Raw genomic sequence first — 14,810 nt, 5'->3', positions numbered from 1 at the left:
CCCATGTGGGATGCTAGCATTACAGGCAGTGGGCTAACCCACTTTGCCGTGTCACCAGTTCCTGCTATATTTTAGTCTTATTTGACCACTGTCAAATTTAGTTTTATTTGACCACATAGTCCTTAATTGACTGGAAATGTTATTATGTGGGGCAAAAATATTTGGTACATTTCATGGTCAGAAAAGCATACACACACACATACACACACTTATATACTTTGTGATGCATATTTAGGTTGTTGACTAAGTTCCTCTGCTAAAGGAAGTGTCTGTCCCAGTTCTTGATTGCATATCCCTTTATATTTCATAATTGTGCTTAGATTGACTCTCATGCAAAGCAAGGCAATTCACTGTACTGTTGTCAGCAGTGATTGAATTGCATAGGGTTGGGGAAAGAGTTTTAATGCCAAAATGCAAAAGTAGTTTCAAGGTGTCACAGAGTATTATCATTGTTCTTCCCATAATTCTTATTTTCTTGCTGTGATTTGTATGGCTTTTCCTGTTTATAATTGTTGATTTCTATGGTACTAAATATTGCCATCTTGTTTTATTTAGGATATCTCTGTTAAACATAAAAGGAGTATATATATTATGCTATAAATCTGCTTAAGGATTTTCTCTAGTCTATCGATAAAAAATGGGGGGGGTGTCATAAGGTAGCAATTATTTTCTCCCCATTTTAATGTTCAATATATGCCAAATGATACAAGATTTGCATAACTGGAATGCTTATAAAATGGAGAGGCGTTAATTATTTTTTCTTTTTTAAAAATTTATTTATTTATTTATTTATTTGAGAGACAGAGTTACATACAGCGAGAGGGAGAGAGAGAGATCTTCCATTCATTTGTTCACTCCCCAAATGACCACAATGCCTGAAGCTGGGCCGATCCATAGTCAGGAGCCAGGAGTTTCTTCCAGGTCTCCCACGTGGGTGCTGTGGCCCAAGTACTTGGGCCATCCTCTGCTGCTTTCCCAGACCATTAGCAGGGAGCTGGATCTGAAATGGAGCAGCCGGGACACAAACTGATGCCCATATGGAATGCCAGCACCACAGGCAGAGGCTTAACCTACTAAGCCACAGTGCTTTACTTAAGCTGTAACCCTCAATCATTTCTCATAATTTTTTCAATAAGAAGAATCTCTAAAAAGAAAAGTACATAAATCTTAAGTATGCAGTTAAATATATATTTACAAAATGAACAATTTCACATGTAGTGAGCTCAGTGGTAGCCTTAAGAAGTAAAGTCTACATCCTAATGTCTGGAAACTGAATATAACTTTATTTGGGAAAGGATTTGCAAATGTAATTAAGAGTCTTGAACTGATAATATCACAGATTATCTGGTTGGAACCTAAATCCAATGACAAGTCTAAGAGAAGAGGAAAAGACACTGACTGAAAAAGAAGGCCATGTAAAAACAGACAGGGATGGGAGTCATGCAAACACTGGCCGAGGCACAGTTGGAGTTGTGGAGGAAGGATTCCATCCTAGAAGTTTCTGAGGGAGCACGACCCTTTCCACACCTTTCTTACTTCTGGCCTCCAGAACTGTTAGGGGAGGGATTCCACTTTTAAAATCTACTTAGCGTGTAGTATTTGCTATGGCAGGCCTTGGATGCTAACACAGCCCATAACCACCCAGGTTAGGAAGTAGACTATCCCTAGCACTGAAGAATCCCCTCTTCATGTATCCACAGTCTTCTGCCAAACAGCACAATTATTTTGCATGATTTTGAATTCTCTAGAAGTGAAGTCATACAGCATTTTTATGCCTTGTTTCTTTTGCTCAATCCTATATATATATATATATATGATTTTTGTTTATTTGGATGTACATAACAGTATGCCACTTATTCTGTTTAGAATAATACATTTTATAAATACACAATTTTTTATTAACTGCCAATAGACATTTTGATTAGTTTTTTGTCAATTTTGAATAACTCTTCAATTTTTGGTAATACCATTACAAATTACTGAACAGCTTTTAGGATTCATATGTGTATTCAATTGCTTTTTTAAAAAATTTGTAAATTATAATTATCATTCATTTATTATCAAAAGTTTTTCTCTGCAAAGTATGTTTAATTATTTTGGTTAAAGGCTGTTAGTTAATATGAGGATACTCCAAAAAATTGTTGGAGAATGGAATTAAAATGATAAGCTTATTTTGTTACAAAAATTGGTGCAGAATTTTTATCATACCTGGAAATGTATATTATTTAAAAAAACTGCATAGATCTCAATTTTAATTTTTCACCAGAATAAACACATACTTTTAATTCTGTTTTTTCCAAGAACTTTTTGAAGTATTCTCATATTGCTGGAGTAGTATATATAAGAACAGCAGTGATAGAAATACATGCAATTGTCCTTTTATTCAGGGGAAATAAAATAACCTTGTCTTAAAACATCAATTTTTCTAGAATGTAAAAATGTTTATAGTAACTCATGTATAAAGATAAGCAGAACTATCCTCTGGTAGTCGAATCTGAAAAGAAGTCATGACATACATTAATTTTGTTGCCAAATTTTCCTGTGTTTTTTAAGTAATGCCTTCTCCCACAACATGAAATATATTTTTCCTTATGTGTAGTGTGCTTAGGTAGCAAATATTCCTTTTCCAAATCTCCCATAGTAGTAATCCTATCCCTTGGCCATCACCACTGATTCCTGGAATCTACATAAACAGGAAGTTGGATTCAGAAGCCAAAGCAGAAGCCAAGAATGAAACCCAAGCACTTCCATGTAGGATCACGTATAACTACTAGATCAAATGCCCGCCTTAAGGAAGGGATTTTTATTGCGTGCCCTCTAGTTGTTTTGCAAAGGAGTTTCCTAAATCCACAAGGAGAAATGACTCTGGAATTCCTCTGTTTAGGAGTAGAAGGTGAAATGTATTGTAATTTTAGCAGTGACAATAAGTAGTGCAGATGGGAGTCTGAGATAACCAGACAGACGGTGCCAAGACAAGAACGGCAGCTGCTGGAGTGAGAGCTGAGCAGATGGTGCAATGACATAGGCCACAGCAGTCTTCAGCAGAAAGAGGTATAAGTTCATGTAAAAAGACCCTCGAACAGCTGTCCTGAACCTAGTACAATATGAGGTCATTAATTTGAAGGATCATTTGCTAGTGTGCACTGGTATTGGTTGTTAGGTAAAGACAAACAGAGATTGAGTAGAAGGGAGCCTCTGTAAAAATGCCATCATATTTTTAGTACTGTAGTTGGGAAAAGCAAATATTAGTCATTTTATGTATTACTGTAAGTGTAAGAAGATCTAGTATCTGCATCAGGCATTATGGTGGAAATTTTTCAAGTACTACCAACACATAATATCTTAATCCTTTTGTTAAGTTTTCTGGATGGTATGAAAACCTTCAGATGCATAAGAAACATGGGATAGTTTCTAAAAAAATGTTTCAATTTTCTCCCTTCAAAACTGTAAAAATAAAAATTCTAGAGTGAGGCTATAAATTTGACATTAATAAAGTTTTCCAGCAAATATTTTGAACACTAAATTTAGACTTCTTATTTTTTAAGAGCATTGTGAGAAAATTGGAAAAATGTAAAGTCTATGTGAGTAGCATAGTTATAAATTTAAAAATCTTGTTTTGACTATATATTTGGAAAATTAGATGGGATAGTTTTGAATTCAAGTGCTCAATGCATTTTTCCTTATTGTTTTCCATTGCTCAAGTCTGCTTCTCTCTAGTGGGTCTCTCTCAAGAGAGCAGGAAGGTTTGCCTTCGAAACTCCTCTGTTTGTCTCTAAAAAGGACTCTGGTCTTCCATGTTGGGAAATAGTAATCCCAAACAGATTCGCAATGGGAAAGTTTTTTCTGGCCTGAAAATATAACTGAATATGGATGATTTAGGAAATTAAACATAGCTTGATGTAACTCAGACTAGAACAGGATGGAACTGAGCTTGAAAAGTAAAAGAGAACAGATCAGAACAGTCACACTAAAAGAACAGAAACCTTATTCTGCTAGAAATTTTTGAAAATATTTCTTCAGGCATTTGGAATTTTTTGATAATCATTTTAGAAAGATCATCTTAATTATCTTGCTTATTCTCAGGTATAGAAACTTCCTAAAATTTAAGGAATCTTAACAATAGAATCCCCTCACACTTCCATAACTCTGCCCCAAAATGTGTTCCTTTCAAAATTGGCAAAGGGAAAAAGTCAAACATTTTCTGAATATATTAGCATGGGTCCCTGAATTTACAATTCTATGATGCTGTAATTTCATGATAAGATTGATAGAGTTGTTACTTAAACTTAAAACAAAATGAATCAAAGAATGGTATTCATGTAAGGAATTTGTATCTTTATGTCATTCTGGAAAACTTGATTGACATATGAAAATAGCCCACCAGGGCCAGTGCTGTGGCATAGTGGGTAAAGCCACCGCCTGCAGTGCCAGCATCCCCTAAGGGCACCGGTTCCAGTCTCGGCTGTTCCACTTCCAATATAACTCTCTGCTATGGCCTGGGAAAGCAGTAGAAGATGGCTCAAGTCTTTGGGCCCCTGCACCCACGTGGGAGACCCAGAAGAAACTCCTGTCTCCTGGCTTCGGCTGGGCACAGCTCCCGCCACTGCGGCCAAATAGGAGAGTAAAACATCCGATTGAAGGCCTCTCTCTCTCTCTGCCTCTCCTCTCTCTGTGTAACTCTGACTTTCAAATAAATAAATAAATATTAAAAACAAAAGAAAATGGGCCACCTCAAAACTTATTTTTCATGTTTTCTGATGTAACCATTTAAAAATAGTTTTAAGGATTTAAAAACATCAAATAGTGTCTAGGTTTGTGACCATATAAGAAACATAGCTCTCCAATACTGAGGGTTTACAAAATGCTTTGGAGCTCAAGATACAGTCTTGTCACTTATATTTCACTGATACCCTCCTAGGAAGTATAGTAGTCATTCTGAGTTTTTCAGATGAGAGATCCAGGATCAAGAAATTAAATAGGGCTGGTGCTGTGGCATAGCAGGTAAAGCTGACACCTGCCGCACCGGCAGCCTGTATGGACACCAGTTCAAGTCCCGGCCTCTCCTTTTCTGATCCAGCTCTCTGCTATGGCTTGGAAAAGCAGTAGAAATTGGCCAAAGTCCTTAGGTCCCTGTACCCTCATGGAAGACCCAGAAGAAGCTCCAGGCTCCTGGGTTCAGATCAGCACAACTCCGGCCATTGCAGCCAACTGGGGGAGTGAAACAGTGGATGGAAGAGCTCTCTCTTTGTCTCTCCCTGTCTCTGTCTATAACTCTGCCTTTCAATAAATAAATATTGAAAAAAGATATTAGATAACCTGGCCAAGATTACTTAGTAAGTGCTAGAGGTAGGACTTAAATGCTTTTCTGTCTGATCTCAGAACATATTAGGGCACTTCAAAGAGTTTGTCGGAAAAGATAATTAAAAGATAAGTCTATTTTGGTGCAAAACTTTTGAAATTCATGTGTAGTTTTCCATAACATGCATCTTCCATGAACTTTTTGAAGATGCCTTATATATTCTTGACTACTATGTTTATTATGCCAGTGACTTAATGAACTTTATTTTCAATTCTTTTTAAAATTTTTTTAATATGAACCAATTTCATCTACTTCATATTTATAGATTTAGGAGCATAGTAATACTTTTCACCCTACCATCCCTCCAGCCCATACTCCTATTCTCCTCCCCCCATCTTTCCCATTCCTTCCTTTAATTTTTACAATGATCTACTCTCAATCTGTTTTATATGCATAAGATTAACCCTACGCTTAGTGAAGAATTCAACAAATAATAAGAAGGAAAAAACACTGTTCCTCAACAGTAGAAACAAGGGCTGTAAACAACCATCAGATCTCAAAATATCAATTTCACTCCTATACATGACATTTTTTTGTTATGCTATTAGTTACAAAAGATTAAGAAAAACATATATTTGTCTTTTGGGGACTGGAATATTTCACTAAGTATAATAATTTCCAGTTTGTCCATTTTGTTGCAAATACGATTTCATTCATTTTTATGGCTGAGTAGTATCCCATACTATCTCTATCTCTATCTCTATCTCTATCTCTATCTCTATCTCTATCTCTATCTCTATCTCTATCTCTATCTCTCTGTCTCTATCTCTTTCTCTATATATCGGTTATCTATCTATGCCACAATTTCCTTATCCAGATATCAGTTGATGGACATCTGGGTTGATTCCATATCTTAGCTATTGTGAATTGTTCTCAATTCTTATCCTATAAAATGTGTATAAAAACACTACTCAAAAGGATATTTGAGAGTATTAAATGAAACACACACACACAAGGAGGATAAGGCCATTGATCTAGATTCATCATTGGAAACATGCAGGCTCTTGAATCACTGTGGATTGGAAGAAATAGCTTAGTACTGTTTACCGGTTTCATTGTAGGACCAGAAACAACATGTATAATATTTGCACATAGCTTGATAATCCTAGATGTTACTGGTCCAATTAACTTTAAGGGGGAGAAGAGGTATGGAGAAGCAACTGGACTATTTTGTGAGCCAAATTGTTACTCACAGATATAAAAATCACAAAAACAGTTTAATTTCAAGAAAAAGTTATTGTGGAATAAATCTTAATTTTGCCTCAAATGTAAGTATAATTATAGAAGTTTTAAACTGAGGCTGAAGATTTAACCCAACTTATTAGATATTTAAGCTATGTAATTCAATCCTTTACAGTCTAATTTTTTGCAAGAGTTCCCATTTTCTAAGTGGTCCACAAATCAATGGTTTTACTAAGAAATTCTGACATTTATATATTTTTATTTTTATGGATAACTATAAAATTCTCTCCCTTGCATATAATATGCATATAATAAATTTTTTTACATTCCTGATTTTAAAATATGAACAATTGAACTGAACAACTTAGGTGGTGGAAATATCCACCTCTTCTCTTTTTTTTAAGAGCCACATTTTAAATTCATCATGGCTCGTAATTAACAAAGCACCACTAGAATCCCCTTTTTAGACAAGGTCCAAATGAAGAATATTCAAGATCAACTATAAACTATCTAAATAATGCAGTCATGCAAGGCAATTTTTTCCTTTGCCTCTTACTTATACTATAATTCTTCTGAGCTTTCTTTTCTCATGATTCAAGAGTACATTATAAAATCATTGTTAATGTTTTACAAATATTCAATTAGTAATAGCTTACTTTGCCTGCAAATTTTCTTGCTTTATTACCTTCTGTCAGTACATAATAATCATAACTAGGGAAATAATTAATTTCCATTGTAAGAATTCCTATAGGAATAACTGATATTTTTCTGGCAGTGTTCATGAATACTTGAAGATATGCCAAAAATAAATCATGAGGAAGTGCTATGTGTTAGGATGCTTAGCCCCAAATAGGTTATTGTCAGCATCTAGCAGATGCAAAGTAGTGACACAGTGGCAGGTCACATTCTCAACTAGACTTGGCAGTCCTTTGAGTAATAGAAGCCAAGGCATGTTAACCTTGACTTGTGCTAGAATACCCCAGTAAAAATTTCTTTTTCCTCACTAACATACAGCAGCCAAAGCTTCATCTTAGGCTAATGAGCACATTTGGTCCTAAAGGTAAATACCCAAATGAGTAAACTATATTTCATACCTGTGTTTTATATAAAATGCCTCTTCAGGGGATTTATAGTCAAAGATCTATTGGACTTGGTGAATGTGACGTTAATTCCAGAGAGAAGATATACAACTTATAATTTCTTTCAGTTCCTTTTTGCCTCTGGGAATTTATTGCTATTATCATGACCAGGTAACCTAGAACTTGTTTTTGAGAATCTTCCTATAAATATAGGCATGGTCTTTGCAAGCCCACTTGTTGTAAGCAGACTAGCTCTAAAATACATTTCCTAAAACATGATATTTTTGCACACATGCAAAATGAAATAAATTGATTGTTTAAATATATTTTTTATTTGCTCCTTGTTTCACAGGTATTTGTGAAAGAATTGAAACCCATCTACTCCTATTTACTGAGTAGAAAGTTCCAAAATGGCATTGCAGATTTATTTTCAACTAAACAACAGGAAAAAATTATGTTACTTTCATTCTTGTTGTCATCAATCAAACTTTTTTCAGTCTTTTCAGAAAGGTTTTCTTAGTTAAAAAATTTCTAACATTCTTTTTATTTCTCATTATAGAGAAGGAAAAAGTAAATTTTTCTGTCTGAATTTAGATGTAAGATGGAAACTATTTTACCTTTAGTGTTAAGTATCCATCTTGATTATTATAACTACAGTGTAAATGCCTTGTTCTTTAATCTTAAATATGTAACAACTTTGCAAAAGCTTTTATGAGCAAAGTTTATAGGAGGGTGTTTCATAAAGTTTATGGAAAAATGTAATTGAAAGGTAAGTTTATTTTGGTCCCAAATCTACTGAAACTCATGCATGATTTTTTCATAATATACAATTTTTGTGAACTGTTTGAAAAACCCTTGAATAGTTTAGAACTCAAGCACTGATTGAACGCACTGAGAAATAGCATACACAATTAGAATAATTTTTATGATAGCAATAATGAGTATGATATAAAATATCATGTGAATGTTTTAGTGTCAGTTGCTCATCTAGTCACTTTACCTTTATTATTATATTAGGTCAATGAGTTCACTTTACGAAAGACAAAGAGGTTAAGTACCTATTCCAGGTCAGATAGCTATGAAATTCTTGAGGTGGGATTCAAACCCATTGCTTTTGCATCGTTGCTCATGATCGTTTTACTGCACAATACTGATCTTTTACAAATATTTTTTCTCAGTATTAGATTTGTTTTCCATCTAGACACTGACATTTTAATGGCAGACACGACCCATACTTTCATTTAATAAATAAGGGATTGATATGTAAACCAAAATATATAAAGTTGAAGAGTCAATGTTAATTATGTTTATTGCCAGAATGTTGAATATCTTGCACCGAAGGAGATTTCCCCCTTTAGTAAATAGAAAGTTTATAAGACCCCTTGACACATAAGGTATTTAACCTGTCAGTTGTGATGTGGATTACTGAGTGTCCAAAGTGACTGTGTAAGCATTAATGTTTCACATCATTTTGTGCATCTGACTTTTAATATTCTTTGATTTTGTTTTTTATAATTATTACAGTACTAATTAAGTCACACTATTTCCTAACAGAGTATTTGAAAGTTGGTCATCCTAGTGACAAAATTGCATGCAATTTTAAGATGTTTCCTGCATTGCAGTAACTAAAAGTGAAAGAAATACCAGGAAAATGAATTAGTAAGTGTTTAAAAAAGAAGGTATTTATCAAAATGGTATTTTAATAAGATCTATCATTATAAGAAGATACAATTGTGCAGTGTAATTGGAAATGAATTAAATCTAACTTTTGAAAACTTGTTCACTTTTGAAACATATCCTCAAAATATAATAGCCTTAATCATAAGCCAACAAAATTTCACTGTCATCAACTCAGTAATTCCTTTTTTTTTTTAAGATTTGTTTATTTTTTATTTGAAATTCAGAGTTTCACAGAGAGAGAAGGAGAAGCAGAGAGAGATATGCCTTCCATCCAATGGTTCACTCCCCAACTAGCTGCAATGGTTGGAGCTGTGCCAAACTGAAGTCAGGAGCCAGGAGCCAGGAGCCAGGAGCTTCTTCCAGATCTACCACGGAGTGCAGCGGCCTAAGGACTTGGACCAAATTCTACTGCTTTCCCAGGCCATAACAGGGAGCTGGATCAGAAGTGGAGAAGCAGGGACTCAAACTGGTGCTCATATGGGATTCCGGCACTGCAGGCAGTGGCTTTACCCGCTACCCGCTATGCCACAGTGCTGGCTTCAAATTTCTTTTGTTTTTACCATCCCAACTCTACCCTTCAATCCAGGGCAGGGACTAGCCTTACTAAAATATAGCAGTTATGGATAATTATAGCTGATAAGTAAACTGAATGTGGTTTTGTAAACCTCGGCATTTTAAAGAAAAAGAAAAGAATTTTAAGATATATGTGGTTGGAAAATAATGCAATTTCCCTTGATAAAAATGAATTTTAATTTGATATGAACAGATAAAGGAAATTTGGAGTGAATTAGGAATATGGAATAACCAGGAGACACAGGGATGCATAAAATCCCTATGTCATTTTCTATCAGAGTTAATCTTTGAGGGATACTATTTTACACATGTAGAATGATTACAGATGCTATATGCTCAAAATGGAAAGTCTGAGTGTGTATCATTAAGTTACTACACATTACAGATATTATTAAAGGTAGCAAACAGAAATTTAAGGGTACAGAGAAGAAAGATGTAGCCTAGTGGATGAGAGTACTAAAATAGAATACTGAGAATGTCTAAAATAGAAAACTCAAAATGGTGTGAGGCTCCTGTAGTTACTTAAATTCATTTATTCTTTATTGGATGCTGGGAAAAGTCTCATCACTAACTCACATATACAAAAGCAACTTATTTCATTTGAGAGTGACTCTACTCACTGGGAGTTGATAGATCAGCTGCTATGTGGAATAGAAAATTCATCAAAGAAAGGGACAATTAATAGACAAAAATACAGGTATTTGCTATAGCAGAAAATATAATTTATTTTGTGTTACATTTAAAACTCAGCTTGATCTATGTAAACTATTGTTAAATAAATGAATGGTTTGTTTATTTTTATACATATTTCCATATTCTTATTGGTAAAATAGCATGGAAATTTTTGAGAATTGACCACAATAATTTTTTTTAACTTTTATTTAATAAATATACATTTCCAAAGTACAACGTTTGGATTATAGTGGATTTTCCGCCCCATAACCACCCTCCCACCCGCAACCATCCCATCTCCCACTCTCTCTCCCATTCCATTCTTCATCAAGATTAATTTTTAATTATCTTTATATACAGAAGATCAATTTAGTATATACTAAATAAAGATTTCAACAGTTTGCACCCATACAGAAACAAAGTATAAAGTACTGTTTGAGTACTAGTTATACCGTTAATTCACATAGTACAGCACATTAAGGACAGAGATCCTACATGGGGAGTAAGTGCACAGTGACTACTGTTGTTGATTTAACAATTGACACTCTTATTTATGAGGTCAGTAATCACCTGAGGCTCCTGTCATGAGCTGTCAATGCTATGGAATTCTCTTGAGTTCACCAACTCCGATCTTATTTAGACTGGGAATAAATTTTTTTTTTTTTTTTTGGACAAGCAGACTTAGACAGTGAGAGAGAGAGCGAGAGCAAGAGAGAGAGAGAGAGAGAGAGAGAGAGGAAGATCTTCCTTCCATTAGTTCACCCCCAAATGGCTGCTACGGCTGGCACATTGTGGCCGGCGCTGCGCAGATCCAAAGCCAGGAGCCAGGTGCTTCCTCCTGGTCTCCCATGGGGGTGCAGAGCCCAAGGACCTGGGCCATCCTCCACTGCCTTCCCGGGCCACAACAGAGAGTTGGACTGGAAGAGGTGCAACCAGGAGAGAATCCGGCACCCCAATCAGGACTAGAACCCGAGGTGCTGGCGCTGCAGGTGGAGGATTAGCCTAGTGAGCCGTGGTGCCGGCCAGGGAATAAATTGTTGACATATATAGTATAGCCAGCCTTGCCAAGATAAATACATAAATATTGAAATTAATGGACTCCTTTAAATTGAAAAGAAAATATTCTACTCATTACTAAAATAGCATGTGTATTTGCTTATTGGACTTCTGCAATTTTCAAGTGAAAAGCAGCAAGTAATACGATTCATGCTACTGTTATCCTGAATACTCATATCAGTAATTTAAGCTTATTTTGTACTGAAGCAACAAAGGGATTTGATGTGACATTGGGTCAAATCTTAATGGGTGATGTTTAACATTTTATAAAGTAAAATATTTTATTGAATAACACACTTATAAAGTCATTGATAGAATTCTGATAATGTCTTCTGTTGGTTAATTTTATACCTATGAATCATATATTCTAGTCACAAAGTCTCTGAACTCCCTCATTCTCTCTCTTCACACAAACACACACACACACACACACACACACACACAGAGTCCTTCAAAATATTTATGGAAGCAGAATTAAAAGAGAAGTTTTCAGTACTAAAATGTTTTTGAAATATCTGCATATATGAGAAGTCCTCAGCAAATTAATGGAAGTTTATATTATAAAAATCCTGCAAGGGTTTCAAAATTTTGTTGCACCAAAATAAACATTTTAATTCCATTATTTTCACACATTTTTGAGCTATGTGAATTTATAATTATATATAAAACCTAGATTCTGATATTTTTATTTTACTTTTCAATTTTGTATGAGTTAGATATAGTGAAATTCCACAATATTCTGTATATCAGTATTAAAAATTGTCTTTCTTTTCTTATCACATATGAGCTCAGAAACTTCATATTCAAATAAGCATCTTGTTTCTTTTTGTGATCTAATAAAGTCTGTATTCCTTTTGATCTTTGAACTACACAAAAGACATAGCTTACTGTGAAATTGTACAAGGTTAAAAATAGATTTTTAAAAATATTTTTGGAGAATAGGCACTTGGTTTATTGGTCAATATACTGGTTGGGCACCAACATCCCATATTTGAGTGACAAGCTCTGCTCTGATTAGCTCCTTAAAACACACAACTTGGGAAACAGCAGATAATTACTTAAGTACTTGAGTCCCTGACACACACGTTGGGAGATCCAGAATGAGTTCTGGACCACTCACTGGCTATGCCCAACCCCAACAGCTGCGAGCATTTGGAGAGTGACCCGGTGGATTGAAGATCTCTGTGTGTCTGTTTCTGTTTCTCTCCCTTTCAATATCATAAAAATAAATAAATATTTCGAAAGCACTTTAGGGAGGTCTTCTGGTAATTGTAATAGAGTTAGTTCACACTGTATCTCCATATTCAAAACACAGTGCAACAGACAAATCATTACTGGTACATATCTAAAAAATAATACACTTGTGCTAAAAAGCTGATAGGGAGCAGAAATGAAATGAAAACAAGCAGAATGTCCCCTGGACAAGGCAAGGCTACAAAGCTTCACTACTAGAAATGCCTAGTAGCATATTTGAGTTCTTCCAGGGGAGGCAGCTCCAACAGTGCCCAACCACTGTGAGGGAACGGAGTACTGGGCAGAGACCACCTGTTTATAAATGGAAGGTGTATCATTTTGACTATGGCAATGATCTGAAGCCCACAGTGAGTAATATGCCAGGAGTATCAGCTAAGGACAGTGACAACTTCAATCAGAAACTGAGCCAAACAATGGGCTGATTGATTCTATTTGATATCATATTGATTATATTTCCTTCAGACACTAAGAATTAGTCCTCAGTCGAGATGCCTGGGATTCCAGGAAAGCAATCACAGACCAAACAAACAAATCTGGAGAAGTGAGGATGAAGGAAGCAACAAGCCAGCCAAGAAATTCGTTCCCAAATTATAGTTGCCAGAAGAAACATTGATTTTATGGAAGGATCCCAATAGGAGACCACTCCTGAGATAACAGAAATCAAATAATCTAAAAAGGAATTAGAATAAGACTAAATAAGTATCTCCAAAGAATATAACTAGCACTAAATAATCAACAGAAAGTTGTGAAATGAAATCAGTTGGATATGTATCAAGAACTGTTGGATATGGAAAAAGAGAATATTACTAATCTTAGAAACAAACAAAAATGTTACCCAAGTGCATTGTCCCTCGTTTGGAGAGATTTTAGTTTCTTTAACACTGAATGGGTGAAGTGATTCTGTTGTGTATGAACCTAGAACGTCACAGGGTTATTATGCACAAAGCAATAGCATGTCCATCGATAAAGCCCTGAATATTCCAGTTAGAAAAAACAGCATGAGACTTTGTGTGTAGAGGAGGGCATTGTGGCATAATGGGTCAAGTTACTGCTTGGGACACATGCATCCCACATTTGAAGGCTTCGGCTTAAGTTTCACTTTCACTTTTGATCCAGCTTCCTGTTGATGCATCTGGGAGGCAGCAGATGATGGTTCATATATTTGGATTTCTGCCAGCCGTGTGGGACACCTGGATGGAGTTCCTGGCTCCTGGTGTCAGCATAACCCAACTCTGGTTATTGCAGGCATTTCAGGAGAGAGCAAGAAAATGAAATTCTCTCTCTCTCTCTCTCTTCCTCCCTCCCTCTCTTTCAAATAAATAAACAAATAAATTGAAAAAAAAAATAAGGTATTTAGTTTCACTGAGTCAATGAAGAACATTTTCTATTACCCAGACTAAAACCCTTAACCTATCAATGCTTTGAAGAACCTACATTGGTATGAGCTGCCTTGTGAGAACCAAAGATCGAAGCCAAAAAAAAAAAGCAACATATTACTCTAGCATTTAACTCATAGTCAATAAAATTCTTATGAACTTACGTGTCTAATTTTTAAAACACCAATAGTTATGTACTCAAAATAGACAGGAATCTTAGTCTAAAATATGATCTGCCTAAGTCCAATCTTTGACGGTTCTTGTAGCATCTTCCTTGCTCAGAAGTCGCTGCTACACCAAACTTGTATCATTGCTAGGGGAAATTGTCACCAGTATAATGACCATTGAGATGCTGTTTTTATATAAAAGAATATTTTGTGATAGTAGTTTAGAGGGTTATAGAATATTTTGTTAAATCATTTTATGCATACATGACTCTACTTAATGCTAAATCAGAAGAAAAATGTAGGTGCAACTCATTTAGGCCCTCAGGGTCTGGATTGTGCAGTGAGTGTTGAAAACGTTCAGTGAGCCAAGAAACTGTCACCATGACAATTGCTGATGCCAAGAGAGGCCTGA

Source organism: Oryctolagus cuniculus, chromosome 5, assembly GCF_051225735.1.
Source record: "Oryctolagus cuniculus isolate XC-2025 breed Fujian yellow rabbit chromosome 5, ASM5122573v1, whole genome shotgun sequence".
NCBI lineage: Eukaryota > Metazoa > Chordata > Mammalia > Lagomorpha > Leporidae > Oryctolagus > Oryctolagus cuniculus.
This window is presented reverse-complemented; position numbering follows the sequence as displayed.